The sequence below is a fragment of the Notechis scutatus genome, chromosome 2, assembly GCF_049901735.1.
Source record: "Notechis scutatus isolate UNSWTSFEM ecotype Mainland chromosome 2, rNotScu1.2, whole genome shotgun sequence".
NCBI lineage: Eukaryota > Metazoa > Chordata > Lepidosauria > Squamata > Elapidae > Notechis > Notechis scutatus.
Window position 1 is genome coordinate 146,766,218 of NC_142010.1, and position 17,239 is coordinate 146,783,456.

A 17,239-nucleotide genomic window follows, 5' to 3' on the forward strand; every position below is an offset into this window, starting at 1 on the left:
ATAACATGATTAGATAAAAATAATGCATTTCATTATTTGTTCTGTAAGTTTTCTGTACGTGCGTGTATCTGTCTGTGTTATTAAACCTACAGTGAAACAATCCAATGCCCCCTTAACTGAAGTGATTATATGCAGTGCCAGATTTCACATTACCCTAGAGATAGCAACTTCAAATTATATTAGTTTATTTTAGTAATAATGGTTTACCCAAAGGTGCTTTTTCAAAAATCAACTGGACTTTGTTCTTCTTTGAAGATGTTTTGCTTCTCATCCAAGAAGCTTCTTCAGTTCTGACTTGTCAGAAAAAGCACTTCTGGGACAACCATGACCTGGATAATAATAATAATGTCTCCATAGACATTTAATAATAGTTTAGTTAAAATGCTACAGGAGAATAATATCAACATGAAATGATCCTTGAAGTTTTCCAATATAATCATCCTTTGCTCTTACCAGTAAAATAATCATATTAATTCATTCCTCTGGAGGTGCTTACAATCTCTTGATGCGATAAAAAGCTCTTTCAAATTAGCTTACAAATCCATGCATGATCTTGCACCACTGTTATACAACTTTGACAGTTAAGCAGCTGTTACACGGGGTACAGAAGGAAATACCCAGGCAGGCAATGCTAGTGTTAATTCTGGAATGCAGAAGAAAAACAGAATCCTTTTCTCACCAGACCAAACTGGTTTGATTCCCTTCCTGGCAGATGGCTTTGCCTCAACGGGCATTCCATGGTGGCTTTAGAAAATAGGGACCAAATTGCTCTCAAGTGTCAACATTAGCAAACATGGCCTAGATGAGAATCACTTCTTCTATTTGAATAATAAAAACAGTATAGTGACAAGCTACATTTATTACTAAATCGTTTCTTCTTTGGTGGGTGATCCAATGTGTGTGTGTGTGTGTGTGTGTGTGTGTGTGTGTATACACATACATGCTTACTGCACATATATGAATATTCTCAAGCTTTGTTGAATAAAAGAGTAAAATCTAGGCTGGCAACCAGTTCAACAGAATGAATAACTTCCCTTTGAAACTATATTTTAAAATATTAAAGATCCATTCCATTTAAATTATGCAGATTATATTGTTATTATTATACAATATTAACACAATACAGTTACTATACTTTTATCTGTTAATAATGGTAACAGTAATAATAATTATTCAATCACCGTGAATAATACTTCATTATTTTGAACAAAGTATATTGAAAACTAAAAGCTTATAATAATTGTGTCTTGGCTTAATAAATGCAACGCTTCATATAGATTTTGGTCTTCTCTGGAGTCAACATTGCTTTTTTTGTATTTATATTCCCCTTACTATAATATTTTTACTGCAATCTTAATAATAATATAATAGCAAAACCAATCCTGAATTGGTAATATTATTACTTTTATTATAATTAAGCAACAGCAACGAAAAGGCAACATAATATGCAGTTTTTTTTAAAAAAAGGATGGCAAGCATTAAGTCCTTTTTTAATGTTTTCAAAGTGAAAATCCAAAGGCATACATTGAAAAATGCAATTGAGGAAACTTGCTCATTATATTTGCATTTTTAAAACCAACCATTTAATGGTTTGTTACTGTGGTTTCTGAGACAGAAAATACTCTTTTCTCTATAAAATGGGGTGAAGGAGTGGGGAAATGACTCATCATCAACTTGATGGCCAGACCATACTCCTTTACTCTTGCTGACCTCCTTAGATTACTTTGCTCAGTTTTGACCTAGCTGGTTAAAATTCTCAGCAGGAGGAGATGTACAAAAAAGGAGAAGTTACGAATTCAATAGTTCTTTTTTCTTTTTAAGTGGGTTTATTTTAATGAACATTTTTCTTTTATTAATATGTGTGCATGCAAATCATCATCATCTTTTAATGACCTCATAATCCCTTGCGGGGTGAAGTCTGGGCAACTGAGTGGAGCTAGCAGAGTGTTTTTAAGGGCCGTGCGCCCTTCCTGTCACCAATGCAGAGTTTTGTTCACACATATGTGTGTATGCAAATGTGTGTCTGTATATGTGTATACATAGTGTGTGTATGTATATACAGAGAAATAGAAAGACAGTCGTTGGTAAACAAATAGTTGTATCTTGAGGACTATCTGTACACAATGGAGATTTTAACACAAGGGAATTACCTCAAGACCGAAACCAAAATATGCCGTATAATGAATATTTTGATGCAATTTGCAGCAGTTCCTCCCCCCCCCCCCCCCAATGTCATCATACTCAACTGGATGAAAAAGTCAATAATTTATGCAAATAATGTTGAGATCCTAAATTGTAATTAATATAGATAGAATATTTCTTTCTCTTTTCTTTATTTCCAAAACTTTAAGTTGTCTAAACAAGAGAATGCTGATAATGTTAATTAATTTTGTATCAAAACCATTGTATCAAATGTATCAAAAAAAAAATACTCAGCAGGAAAGCCATGAAGAATCAGAATGCAGTGTGCTAGCTGGAACCAGTTGTCTCGGAAATATGCATTATGATGTCTTTTTAATGACCCACGGTTCTACCCCACAAGTGAAATCCTAAATATGATGAATGTGAAATATTTGTCTATAGCATTGATGGTCAACAAACACCTTAGGGCAGTGATCCCCAACCTTTTTTACGCCGCGGCCCGGTATCCCCAACCATTTTTATGGCGCGGCCTGGTACCGACATCAGCTGGGCGCCGCCATCTTGTTTTGATGAAAAAGTGCTTCCGGTGAGCTCACGGAAGCACTTTTCATCAAAACAAGATGGCGGTGCTCAGCGCTCGTGAGCTTTTCCGGGTAGAAATGGCTTTCTACCCGGAAAAGCTCACTGAAGCGCAAGCGCCGCCATCTTGTTTTGATGAAAAATGCTTCCGGTGAGCTTTCTACCGGAAAAGCTCACCGGAAGCACTTTTTCATCAAAACAAGATGGCGGTGCTGCGCCGATGAGCTTTCGGGTAGAAATGGCTTTCTACCCGAAAAGCTCACGAGCATGAGCGCCGCCATCTTGTTTTGATGAAAAATGCTTCCGGTGAGCTTTCTACCGGAAAAGCTCACCGGAAGCACTTTTTCATCAAAACAAGATGGCGGCGCCCAGCAAGCCAGCGGCCCGGTAGGACTTGTTCCACGGACCAGTACCGGTCCGCGGACCGGTGGTTGGGGACCCCTGCCTTAGGGTATATATACAGATAAGAGTCCTTCTTTCTCTTCTCCCTAATCTTACTGCCAATCAGGATATGAAACAATGGAATCCAGCCTTCCATTCCAGCTCCTTAAGGCAACCCTTCAATGAAGGGATATTTTGCCTGTAGAATTTTGCTTCTGTGAATCTGCTTTTCACTTAAGGAACAAATAGTTAAATTCTAATTTTTCACCATTGTCCTTTGTTGGAGCCATTTTTCTTTCTTAGAACCTGATAATTGCCAAGGACTCCAAGAACAAGATTAAGCAATTTTTCACACCTTTATGGATGAGCAGTTCCTTGGTAGGAAGAGCTTTGAAGTGCAAACATGCTCAAGCAAGTTCTTCATATTGTGTGTAAAATACAGGAAGTGCTCATTCGTTATTTGCATTCCCCACACTAGTGTGTTTGGGAAAAACAATTCACAGAATTCCTGACTAGCTTTTTATTATTATTTTTTTGGCTAGGGTATAGGAGTGGTTGGGGGAGCACTGATCTCTTTCTCGTCACCCACTTGGGAGCGGCTGTTCTTTTTTTCTCCTCGCATTAAAAGTGGAGATACTTTGATGACCTGGATTCAAATTGCAGGTGGCAAAGGGACAATTAGCCCTGTAACTGTCAAGGTTGGAAAACCTTTGAAAGGGGCGGGGCTTTGCTTGGACAAAGGTTCGAAGGAAAAATTGCTCAAAACTGCTTCCCAAAGCAACATGGTCCCCTCACTTTCAAGAGTGGTCAAGGGCTTTGGGAAGCCATTGCGGGATTGCAGCTAATGTGCATCAAATGACAGACAGCTAAAAGTTCTTGTGGTACACATCAGAGGTGGTATTCAGCAGGTTCTGACCAGTTCTGGAGAACCGGTAGCGGAAATTTTGAGTAGTTCGGAGAACCGGCAAATCCCACTTCTGACTCGCCCTGCCCCCATCTATCCTCTGCCTCCTGAGTCCCAGCTGATGGGCTGGGTCTTCTTTTGTTGCCCTGCACAGGAGAACGGAGCTGGAAAGCAGGTTAGTGGAATGGGGAGGGAATGGGGATTTTGCAGTAACCGTCCCCCTGGAGTGGGGAGGAAATGGAGATTGTGCAGTACCCTTCCCCTGCCACGCCCACCAAGCCACACCAAGCCCACCAAGCCACACCTATAGAACCGGTAGTAAAAAAAATTGAATCCCACCACTGGTATACACCAAAGCAATTGTTACTTGGGCAGCTTCACCAAATGCAATCATGCAATGTGTAGGCTCAAGATGCCTATATTGAGTCAAGAGCTTTATGTGCTAAAGGTTTTCCACGTCTAGCAGCTCCACCATACTCAGCAGACAACCCTAAGTGTTTCAGCCCCCAAAAGTTAAGAGGCACCTTCTCCCATAAAAGCAGCACAAAGCAGCTTGAGGTCATCCAAATGTGTTTGTAGTAACAAACAGGGCTGTCCCCATGGTGCACATCATGTAATCAAAGTGAATCTAAGCTTTTTGCACAAGTTTACAAATACTTTTTGATGAAGCAATCCTGGGAATTCTCCCCGTTATTTATGGTGGTTACAGTAACCAGCATAATTTCAACAGGAGCATAAAAAACTGTGGGTTTTTCATACAACATGTCTTCATTCAAAAACTGATGATTATACAGTAAACTGAAAAACACCATCTCTCTGAAGTGACATTGAGGGAGCAGAGCACTTTGCCTGTGGGTTACCATCCTCAATTACTCTTGTACAATACGTCAGCTCTTCAGGCTGTGGCTGTCAAATGATGTTCACGGATTGTGAAGTAATCTACAACTGAAGTGAGATGCCCCAAGGAAATCCCCTCCCTCCCTAAAATAAGGTAAGACGACATTCCTAAATCGAGTCTTCTCCCTAAGTGCTGACTTGTGATTCTGACAAATCTTAACTAAATTACAATCCTCAGTATAATCAACATTTGCAGGATATCAATTTAGCAGCACCTAGTTATATGGTAGCTTATTTCACACAGGATGTGGGAAGGAAAGGCTTATGACCATAAAAACCAAAATAAGCAGGGGGAAAAAAATCATCTTGATCAGGAAGGCTTTCAATTGAATCCAGTGGGATTAGAGGCAAAATTCCTGAAGTAAAGTTCTCAGATAATCAGGCTGCGAAGAGATATGGAAGCATTCTTGTATTGATATCCTATTAAATCATTCAATGAAATATTGGGGAAAATAGCTTATAGAGTTCAGAGTTATTGTTCATTTCAGGGTCATTTCCCATATTCTGAGTGAATGTGATTTAGCAACTGAAGAACAAGTTACACAAAAGGAGCACAAATAATAGAAAGGAGTGAGGAATTGAGCTTACATTTGAATTATTTACATCCGGTTCAATGAAATTGATGGCATTTTAGATAGCATTTGAATTAAAATAATTGGAAGAATTCGTATAACAACAACATTTTGTTGATATCTGTTATTGCTGTGGACCATGTTTCTCAAAAAGTACACTGCAGATCTTTCAAAGAGGAGGAAGTAATTGTGATAGTAATTATATTGACATCTGTTGAGAAATGAACTCAGCCAAGGGTGATCCTTCCAGGAAATTCTTGATTTGCTTTTACTGAAAACTTTCTCCTTCAGAGGGTTGGGGAAGGCATGGGAGGCTCAACTCATTGTTCTCCTGAAAGGAAGGCTTCATTAGAAAAGTGAGAGTAACAGGAACATTAAGGGGAAAGTGGCCTTGGAGTTCTTGAAAGCAAAGAAGCAGTGAGTGAGTGCAATCCAATGTGTATCTTGTATGTCAAAAAAAAAGAGAGAGAGAGAGAGAGAGAGACTTTAATAAATGCAGAACAATGATAAATAGGATTATTCCCTGTTGGGAGAAGCTAATAGAAAAGAAGCTCAGGATAAGTGGATGTTCTTTTTAAAAAAAACAGGAGATAATAAAAGCACAACTTCAAACAATTCCCAAGAGGGGGAAGTAATGAAGAACAGCCGAAGCTGCCGGTGTGGCACTAGCAAAGGCACTAGCAAAGTGGAGAAGGGAAACAAGAGGGAGAAAGAGAAAAATAGAGGAGGTGAAAAGTAGAGCAGATCCCAAGAAAATATTATATACAAGTAGCTCAGAATTCTACGGATAAATCTTAGGAATAATTAGTATTCAGAATAAACTGAATTCTAAGTATTTCTAACATTTATCTCTAGAATATCTCTAGAAAATAATAGTAAAAGAGCATGTCTGGATGTTAAATAGAAAAGGAACAGGGGAAAAAAAAAACCAGTGTAGCAGCTGCTCAGTGCAAATGGCAAAATATTAACAAGTAAAAGACAGAACTATTTTGGCTCAGCCTCCTCCAGCAAGAAAGACATTATGCGTTCTTTTAGGGAATTGTGAAGTACAGACTGAAGGGATAGGACTGAAAATGAGGTGAGGGAAGGTTGATTTATTACTTTATGGAGTTGATGATATCTCCAAAGCTGGATGGTTTGTATCTTAGACTATTGAAGGGACTTTTGAAAGGTCTGACCCAACCTTTACATATTAACTTGAGAGATCTTGGAGAATGGATGAAGTATCCGATGACTGGGCAAAAACAATATCCCTCTCTTCAGTAAAGGAGGAAAAAAAGAGGATCCAGGAGATTCTAGTTAATCTGACATCCATTTATATAAAATGTCTAGAGCACATCATTTAAAAAGTGGTTTTTAAAAAATGCAGTTATTATAAGCTATCAGCAGGAATTTGCTAAAAGCAAGTCTTGCCACACTAACATCATCTCATTCTCTAAGCGAGTAACTTATTTGGTAGACTGTGGAAATGTTATAGTCTTATAACATTCTGATTAGCAATCTACTTTAATGTGCACTGGACAACATGAAAATTAAATTGATAGAGAATCGGCTAAAAAACTATTCTTGGACAATGCTCAGCAGTGGGGTCAAGCGCCCGGGAAATCGGAAGATTCAGGCAGTTCAAATGAGTATAAAAATTTATTGAAAGCTAAAGCTCTCTACAAGAATCTGGCCAACTACTAGTCAAGGGAAATGTGTGGGAGATAAGAGAGAAATTCAAGGTAGGCTGGACTTAGTTCTCTTGTGGGCACAAAGGGACTCATGATTTATGATGCATGTGACCCCGCCCTCAGTCTCAGCCTGATCCTCTTCTACATCTGGTTTCTCATCAAGTTCAGAAAAAGGCCACAACAGTGAACATGGGACTACAGATTAGACCCTATGAAAACTGACTGCAGGAAGTGAGAAAATTTAGCCTTGAGAAAAGACAACTGGGATGGGGATGGGCTATGATAGCACTTTGGAAATACTTGAGAACAGGGGTGGGATTCAATTTTTTTAACAACCGGTTCTGTGGGCGTGGCTTAGGTGGTGGGTGTGGCTTGATGGTCATGTGACTGGGTGGACATGGCTTGGTGGTCATGTGACTGGCTGGGCATGGCCAACTCAACATCACTCACATCGAGCACACATCTCCTCGCCTGACCTCTCATGACTGTGGGGATGCTGCAACAGTCGTAAGTGTGAAAAATGGTCATAAGTCACTTTTTTCAGTGCCATTGTAACTCCACACAAGCAAAGTACCAGCAAAGGAGGGGAAAAAAACTCCAGAGAAGTTCCTGAGACAGGAAGTCTAGTCCTGCCAAGAATGTAATAAGGGTTAATGGAGAGGCACTTTCTGTAAGCAACACCAGAATGTTTCCTTCCTGCCTTCCTTACAGGATTAGGCCAGTAATTTCTTCTAACAACCAGTTCTCCAAACTGCTTAGAATGTTAACAACCGGTTCTAGAGAATAGGTGCGAACTGGTAGAATCCCACCCCTGCTTGAGAATATTTCATATAAAGTCAAGAAATATTCTCCATTATTCCAAAGTTCAGGTCTCTGAAACATTTATTTGTGTGCTTATTCATTCATTAAACAATCATACATAGGAACTATGGATTTAATATGTCAGAGGTGGACCAGGTTAAGAAACAGACTTCACAATTAACACTGGAACTGTATTTTACTAATATAGACCAGTGTTTTTCAAACTTGACAACTTTAGGATGTGTGAACTTCAACTCCAAGAATTCCCCAGCCAGGAAACTGGCTAGGTAATTCTGGAAGTTACAAGCCACACATCTTAAAATTGCCAAGTTTGAAAATCACTATAAAGATTCTAGTAAAGAATCTTGAAAGTTTGACAGTATTTCCCCTCTCCTCTTATATTCAATAAAGATGGACCTAGTCTTCATGTGGAGGGCTTAATAGCAATACTATAACACTTAGATTTATATACCGCTTGACAGTGCTTTACAGCCCTCTCTAAGCAGTTTACAGAGTCAGACTATTGTCCCCAGCAATCTGGGTCCTGATTTTACCCACCTCGGAAGGATGGAAGGCTGAGTCAACTTTGAACTGGGCAGGATCAAACTCCTGGCAGTGGGCAGTGAGTTAGCCTTGCAGTACTGCATTGTAACCACTGTGCCACCATGGCTCTTAACTTAAATCATGTTTTGCTCTTGTTTGATAGTTCACTGAGGTCTTTTCTGTAGACGACTAAAAACTGCAAAGAGAAGCATATCCTTCTCTAATTTTAATTTTTAATTCTAACATTTTAATTTTTATATACTGTTTGTATATTTTGATGCTTCATTGTACACTGCTCAGAGTCCCTCTTTGAGGGAAATGGATGGTTCAGAAATGCAAAAAATACATAATATTTAGTATAACATTTTTAAGAAGCTGTTTTCTTTTGTCTACATTAACTCTGAAACAAAATTGAGCCAGCCAATTGCAAAAGCTTCAGAAAAGCATAAAAACTCTTAAAACAACCACTTGAAGCAATAAAAATATAATTTCATCTATCCTAATTCATTTGCAACATTTCCATTTCCTCTCGAGCATTTATTTCTAGAACCAAGTAGGAATAGTACTAGCTCCTGAATAATTACCTCTTGCTGGAATTTGTTTTTTCCGTATGTAAACTAATCCTGTCTTTCACATAACATTGTATTGAGAAACATGCAAAAAATTCCGGAAAGGAATTAAAGGACTTTGTGGAATTGCACAATCTGTTCTACGAAAAAGCAACCAATTGGGTGCAATATAAAGCATATGTGCGCACACACACACACACACGGACACACAAATAGACAAAACATTTTGTTGCCAGGAAAAATACAATAAAATAAATTACCAGATGGAAGTTCTGCTTGATTAAAATAAAAAACATCATTCCTGTGGTGCATTTCACAAACAAAGCAAGGACAAAATTCATGGTTTAAAAAAAAAATTGAAATAGCAGATAGCAGAAATGTGCTTGCACTTGAGATCTTGGAGGCCCACTGCTTCTCAAAGCAAATCCTGGGGCTGATGGATAAACAAACTATCATAACACAAGTGGAGTTTTGTTCATGCTGCAGGAGTTTCTTTTCCTTTCTTCTCATCACCTGTATAGGGGACGAAGGAATTCCACCATCCTTGCCCACCCAGTCCAATCTGTTCTGCAGGATTCTTTAGTCTTCTGGTCAAGGAAGACACAGATAAGCCTTATAAGGGAAACGTTATTATAAACAATCCATATCTGTTCCATTAACAGAAGCAGACTTTGAATCCAGCCTAGCATCTAGGCTGGCATAGAGCAGATTCAAACATTCCTCAAGATCTATACCCATGATGGTGGACTTATGGCACGCGTGCCAGAGGTGGCACGCAGAGCCCTCTCTGTAGCACATGAGCCATCACCCCAGCTCAGCTCCGCCGTGCATGTGCGTGCTCACCTCCCGCCGGTCAGCTGGTCTTTGGGTCTGCCGCACATGCGTGGCGGACAGGGCGCTTGTGTGGGGGATGTGTGTGTATGCATAGGGTGCAGGGCGCATGCGCAGGGCCTCAAGTGCATGTGTGGGGGTGGGGTGCATGCATGTACAGGGGGCGGGGGATGTGCGGGGGACACACACGTATTGCATTTTGGGGATGCACATACCCGCGCTTTGGGCACTCGGTGCCGAAAAGGTTAGCCACCACTGATCTATACCATAATGAATTATTTTTGCAGCAACCCAGTGAAGATAAATACTCTCATTTTCCAGATCTGAAACCATCTTTGGAGGCAGGTCAAAGTCAGAGTAAAGCACGCTGTAGCCCTCTTCAAGCCTGCTTATAAGAACGTAATTACAAGTAGTCCTCTACTTATAACAGTTCATTTAGTGGCTGTTCCATGTTACAAAAAGCGACTTAGGATTGTTTTCCACACTTACGACACTTGCAAGCAACCCCCAGGGTCATCTGGTCAAAATTCAGACACTTAGCAACTGACTCGCATTTATGACATTTGCAGTGTCCTGGGGTCATGTGATCACTTTTTGCAACCTTCTGACCAGCAAAGTCAATGGGGAAACTCGGTTCACTTAATGACCGTGTGACTAATTTAACAACTGGAGCAATTCACTTTTAACAACTGTGGCAAGAAAGGTCAAAAAATGGGGCAAAATTTACTTTTAACAACTGCCTTGCTTAGTAACAGGAATTTTGGGCTCGATTGTACTCGTAAGAGTTACCTTTATAGAGTTATGGGACTTCAGGATTTTTCTTAATCAGACATTTAAGGTCTCTCTGTTGGTGTGTTGGGTCACCTTTTGCTGTTGTTTTAGTTTTTTTCCTTTGGTTTATGGGCTTAGATGATATTTGGAATATTATGTTGGCTGTTGGATGATGTTCCTTGAGTTATTTTTAGTGTATACGTTATTGAGAAAAACTGCATGGAATCCTGTGATTAGACAATATACTAATTATTGTAACAAATAAGTAATAATTGTAGAAGCACTCACTTCTATGTCCAATCCTTCCCCCGGCTTTCTCTACTTGTTCTCCAGCAGTGGCATGCAATAGCAATAGCACTTAGACTTATATATTGCTTTATAGTGCTTTACAGCCCCTCTAAGTGGTTTTACAGAGTCAGCCTATTGCCCCCAACAATCTGGGTCCTCATGTTACCCACCTCGGAAGGATGGAAGGCTGAGTGAACCTTGAGCCTGGTGAGAATCGATCTGCCAAATTGCAGGCAGCCGGCAGTCAGCAGAAGTAGCTTGCATTATGGGAACGTGTGGGAACAGTTTTTTTTTTTTTTTTTGCTGTGGATCAGAAATCCTTGTTGATCCACTGTAAATCCCAGAGAGATCATTCCAACCCAGGCCTAAGTGGCCATCCTCTGCGCTCTTGAAACTCATTCTTCCAACTGGTTCACATCTATAGTGGGATTTGTGAGCCTACAAGCGTTCTTATCTTTTCATTTTCCTTTTTAAGGGAAAGAGAGCATGATTGGGCACAGAGAGTTCTCTTGGGGGGATAAAGATAGATCTCAGGTCTCAAAGTTTTGAAGACTCCCATACTTTATCATACAAACGCTGGCCTTGTACGCTATGTCTGGTCCCTGAAAGAGTCTGGATAATGTTTCTACCCAAAGTGGGCGAGGCCCAGAAGGAAATGTCTTCCTCATCTGCACATTTTTAAAAGCTGTAACACATAATCGGAATTGATTTCTTTTGCTCTTGTGGCCAACTCAGCCTGAACGGTATGCCAAACGGATAGATTCACCCAACATGCTTAAAACAAAGCACAATTCCTGTGTGCCTGTGCTCCAACATCTGCACACGATGACCCCCCCATTAACACATCGTGCCGATTACAGTTGGCTTCCCACCATGAGCTGAACTGCAAACTTCTTGACCTGATTTTAGCACCCTGCACATTGCAAATCTAGAGTACCCTCTTCTTTCTCACACCTTTGCATGCGTATGCGTGGTGCTCTCTTAAGTTGCTGCCAAGCAAAGCTTTAATTTTCTATTGGTATATTTATGGTACATCCTTGGACAAGCAGGGACAGGGGTACCCCCCTACCCCAGATCTAAAAATTTCCAAATCCTAATGTTCCCCAAAGAAGCAACATGTAAAATAGGAGTAGCAACAACCCCCCAAACCACTATCAAAGAATGAGCAACAATGCCAGATACAAGAGTTTCATAATTTCCGATTACTTCTGCTTTGACAAAGATATTCATGTAAAAATGATGCACAACAAGGATTAATATAAGGCAGTTGACAATTGTCGGTTTTAAAATATTAGATTTCTACTCCCAGAATTCAGTATATCCCAATTTAATTTGAAGGGAACTTTTTTTTAACCTTGATTACCACAGCAACAAGCTATTTTAAGGGCTTGTACCACTGTTCACACGTTTCTTACTTTGTTGTGATGATAAATGATGGTGCCAGTTTGCAATGATTGTGATTGAAGGGGCTCTTGGGCTGGGGGGGATGCAAAATGGAGATTTCTCAGAGAGGGCTGTTTTTAAAGCCTTTTTCCAAATAAAAAAATATTTCTATGAACTCTTTAGTAAACAATGCAGGTAGTCCTCGACTTACAAGAGTTTATTTAGTGGCTGTTCAAAGGGATTCAAACCGTGACATGGCAGTTGTTTGCACTTACGACCCTTGCAGCCTCCCCATGGTCATATGATCAAAATTCAGCCCCTTGGCAACTGACTCTTGTTTGTGACGGTTGCAGTGTCCTGGGGTCATGTGCAAAAAAATCCAAGTATAATTTTTTTTATTTCTAGGATGTGCCTAGGATCAAGATATTGAAAACACTGCTGCTTTGGACTTAATTCTCCACTTTACAATCAGAGGAATCAGGGGTGGGATGCTACTGGTATAACAACCGGTTTGGTAATTGCGTGCTGTGCGTGCACATCCTAATACTAAAGTAAAGCCCCTGCGCCTCTCAGCTGTTTAGCAGGGCAATCTGCTCTGCCACACCAAATAGCTGAGAGGATAAAAAGGACCTAGGAGCACGGGCAGGTGGAAGATCCTCGGAGTAAGGCAGACCGAAACGGTTCTATGACAGCTGCTCTTCGGAGCTACCGGTGCGCCTGAACCAGTCCGAACCGCTAGCATCCCACCCCTGAGAAGAATCCTTCCAAATGCGATGCTGTCAAGGATCCACACAGTCTTCAAATAGAATTCCATTTTGCTCAGCTTTTAGTACCCCAGCTGCTTAGAAGGGTCTTCCCAACATCCCTCCATCTTCCTGTCTATAACAGACAAAAGCTAATCAAGCATAAAGCTGTCAAAAACTAGCAGAGCGATGCGGTCAGCTGTCTCAGGCACAAGGGAGACTGATGCAAGTTAATTTCCTGACCGATATGGATCATTTCGCTGTCTGCCTGCCCTCTCCTGCCAAGTGCAAAAAAAGTAGAAAGAGTCCAGCTCTGTCTTGCAACTAGATTGACAGGCAAACAGAAAAAAGAAGAAGAAAAAATAGGGGGGTGGGGGGTGGAGAGTAATAAAGATTCCAACAAAGACCAAGATGGTTCAGTCAATGAAAAGTTAGCAATCTGCTCTCTGCTTTTTCCCATCATTGCCTCACGAATGCCATGCTAAAACGCTTCAATGGTTGACTTTGCAAGATGTTGCTAACAGACCGTTTCAGAACAGCTCAAGCTTCTTTGTGCTGGGCAAGCAGATAAATTGCAATATCTTAAAGCAGCCATGTTTTTAATTCATAGTTGAATTAAATTCCACGAAGCAGGAGGTAGAGGTTTTAAATAAAGTGGAGAGTGGAGAGGAAGACTGAATATTTCTCATTCCCCAACCAGATTTCCCTGCATTCCATCAATCCAGGCTGAGACTCATTTCGAAGCGCCCCATATTTTGAATATGAATGTCTGTCATATTCCTTTGTAGGGTTGGCTTAATGGGTTCAAGAGATCAGAGTTTCTCAACAGTGATGCTGAACAAGTGTTGGAAACATCCCAGATTCCCCCTCTCTCCCCTCCTTTAGAAGTTGGCAAAGATTTCCATATGGCTGTTGTTTTAATCACAGCTAACTTTTTAATGGATGGTTTATGATTTGTAATTTTAATTCTGCTACTGACTGGGCATGTATGCATTTAAGATCACCTGAGCTGCTGATTATTCTTTTACAATTCAGCTAGTGTTGCTTTTATTGCTGTGACACATTCCTTGTTTTACATGTGTTTGATTTGGTTCTGCTCTGTGTGTGTGTGTGTGTGTCTGCTTTCTTGCAAGTTGTACAATTATTTAAAACAGCAAGGAGCATTTTGGAGGGAGTTGCAGTTAATGAGGTCCATAGTGGGTGAGGTAATCATGTAGAATGGATGGGCCAGTATCCTATATTTAGGTACAGCCAGAGCTTTCTGTTTTCTTTCTTTGGGTTAGGGGTGGGGGGTAGGTTTTCCTTCTCCTTTTTTAAAACTGTAAAAACTATTTTAAGGTATTGAGTGTTTCCTCCCTCAGGACACCATGGAACTGAAATCCAGTAGTGCAGCCAGTGGAATCTCCATGGACCTCAAAAAGGCTCCAGGCAAGAGGTAGATAGCAAGCAACTGCAGTCTTCCATCCATTTCCCTTCACTCCTTTAACAGAAATAACTATACAGAAATAATATCCCAAAGGTAAATCCAGAAAAGTTCTTGGAGCAACCAGACTATTTATAAGGAGGGGGAAAGGCAGAGATTAGCTGCCTGGACAACTGAGATTTCCTTATCACATACATTTGAATACACAAATGACTCTCTTCTTATATTAAAGGTAAGGAGTTTCCCCCCTTTCCCCTCCAAGTTATGGAACCTGTTAGTTAAAACAAAACAAGACAAAAGCCAGAACCCCTAATCTGCAAAGTGGCATATTTGCGGAAGAAAAAGCTCTCTTTTTAGAAAGTTTTAATTTTAGAAAGTTTGCTATGTACATCCCAGGAAATGAAACTTGGTTTTTTTTTTGGCCATGGGAACCCCATTAAGCTCTCATTAAATGCTAGAGTTTGAAAAACAATCTACTATTGAGCCAACAAGTAGCAATAGCAATAGCACTTAGACTTATATACCGCTTTATAGTGCTTTGCAGCCCTCTCTAAGTGGTTTACAGAGTCAGCCTATTGCCCCCAACAATCTGGGTCCTCATTTTACCAACCTCAGAAAGATGGAAGGCCAATGAGAATCAACCTTGAGCCAATGAGAATCGAACTGTCAAACTGCCGGAAGCTGGCAGTGAGCAGACGTAGCCTGCAGTACTGCATTCTAACCACAGTGCCACCATGGCTCTTAGTAGACGCTAAATATTACTTCCCCAATTTAATGGGCTCCTGTTAGCCCGATTTAAACTCAATCAAAAATTCTACAGTATTGAAGAATGTATATTCCCAAATTGGAGGTCTTTTGATATTCTATTTAAGATAAGAGTTCTCAACTAAAGAGTTGAGACAAGAGTTCTCACATTTTAAAAATGTGCTAAATGGCACAGGACAGAATCCTGTCTCCTTCATCTTTCACCTCCACCAATTTGAGGAAGGAGACCTGAAAGGGCCTTTACTCATGTATCCTTAAATACAAATACTGGAAAACACCAGCTTGCTCAGGAGCTTGATAAAGCATGATTCCATATTTGCATGAGAAACTCATCTGAAATCCCAGGTTACTAACTTTAAATTTTCTTTTATCAATGGAAGAAGGTCAGGCACAGGAAAGGAGAATTGGGGGTGCTATGCAATCTGTATATGTGTATGCATTTAGTCATGCCTTGGCATAACAGTGAACATATATAAATCAGCAAAGGATGGTTTTATGCTGCCTCCAATTCATGACCTACTGCATACCTACTCAAAGAAGAACTCCAATGATCTACAAAACTTCTTGCTTGGATGGATGACAGACATGGGAACAGTGGAAGGAGTCATTTGTGTATTGCGTCCTCTTCATTTGTATATTTCAAAGATCTCTTAATGAAAGTCTGCAACACAACTAGATCAAACTGATGACTATCTGAATATCTGGTCCAAATCTAAAATAGGTAGATGTGGACATAGAGAAAATAAAAAGCTGGAGGAATGTGTTTTTCAGCAAGGTTATGTTTTTAATCTTAGCTACACTCCCTCCCTCTTTCTCTCTTTCATGATGTGGGTCTTCCCAGCCTCCATACATCTCACATTGTCCTCTCCTGTGGTCTGCATTCGACAAGCAAAAGCCAGCGTAATTTCCAAGGCCGGTTTCAGAATGACAACATGCAACCCTATTGATAACATTTTTTTTCCACACTACTTTGAGTTCTTGCCAATAGGAATTTTATGTCAAATCTACAGAAAAAAAAAATGCCACCTTGCAAAAGACAAACAACCCATGCCTCCTATGTTGACAAACAACTGATGTGGATAGTAACCAGAAATTTAGGAACAATCTGATAATTGTTTCTTGCCCCCCAACAAGAAACAAGAACGTTTATGTATCAGCCATCCACCATCTAGTTCTTCAAAACCAGAATGGTCTTGAATGGAAAACGCCAGATGTGGTCATCTCAATATATTCAGACGATACTAGGTAGGACTGGCTGTTTAAATCAATGCAGAAGACTTGACATGCTTTGCATTTCAAATATCCTTTCTCCCCCCAACCCCTTTCCCACTCTACATTGTTTCAGATCTAGCCTGAGAAAAAGTCCTGGAGGCCTCAAAAGCATTTGCGGTTTGCCATGTTTTAAATTGGTCCTCATCAAGGGTTTTGGAAAATTATAGAGAAACTTGTGTTTTACAAGATTTCTTTAATGTTAAATACAGAAGATCTCCAGATTGTGGGTTAGATATAACCTTTGAAAGACTGATTTCTGGCTGATAGACCCCTTCTTCTTCCAATTCTGGATTGGCTAAAATTACCTAGCAAAAACTAAAACAATACTTGCCAAGGAACGGCATTCTTGCATAAGCTTTATAACCGAAAACTATAGCTCCTCTTCAACAGAAAGAAGAAACCCAAGCACTTTTTTCTATTTATGGAAAGGAAATCCTTTCACACAAGTTCCCATATAACATGTATAAGTCATGGGGATAAACATCTTACATCTACCATTCCTCCATAACCCGACCTTCCTGTAACTCTATTTTTCTCAGAATCAACTGTAATTCTATTCTTTCAGGTCCTCCTCTTTGTTTTTTTAGAAACAATCTTGAGCTCGAACATCCCAGCTCCAAAATTTGATCCACCAGGAAGTGGAAATCAAGAAGACCACAGAACATAGACCACTGGCTATGTTGAAGGAAGCAGGAGAAGCAA

At 40.1% G+C, this 17,239-nt stretch overlaps 1 protein-coding gene across 5 annotated transcripts in view; it reads right to left on the bottom strand.

Moving 5' to 3' along the window:
* The window catches only part of HDAC7 (histone deacetylase 7), a 225,132-nt gene that overhangs the window by 170,323 nt on the left and 37,570 nt on the right, over positions 1-17,239 (bottom strand). Inside the window, exon 1 of one of the 5 annotated variants that reach the window (XM_087956543.1) lies at positions 454-555. The exons of the other annotated variants lie outside the window; for them this stretch is intronic. The gene's annotated coding sequence lies outside the window, so the exon portion shown is untranslated. Of the gene's footprint in view, positions 1-453; positions 556-17,239 lie in introns of those variants that run through there. 5 annotated transcript variants of the gene reach the window in all.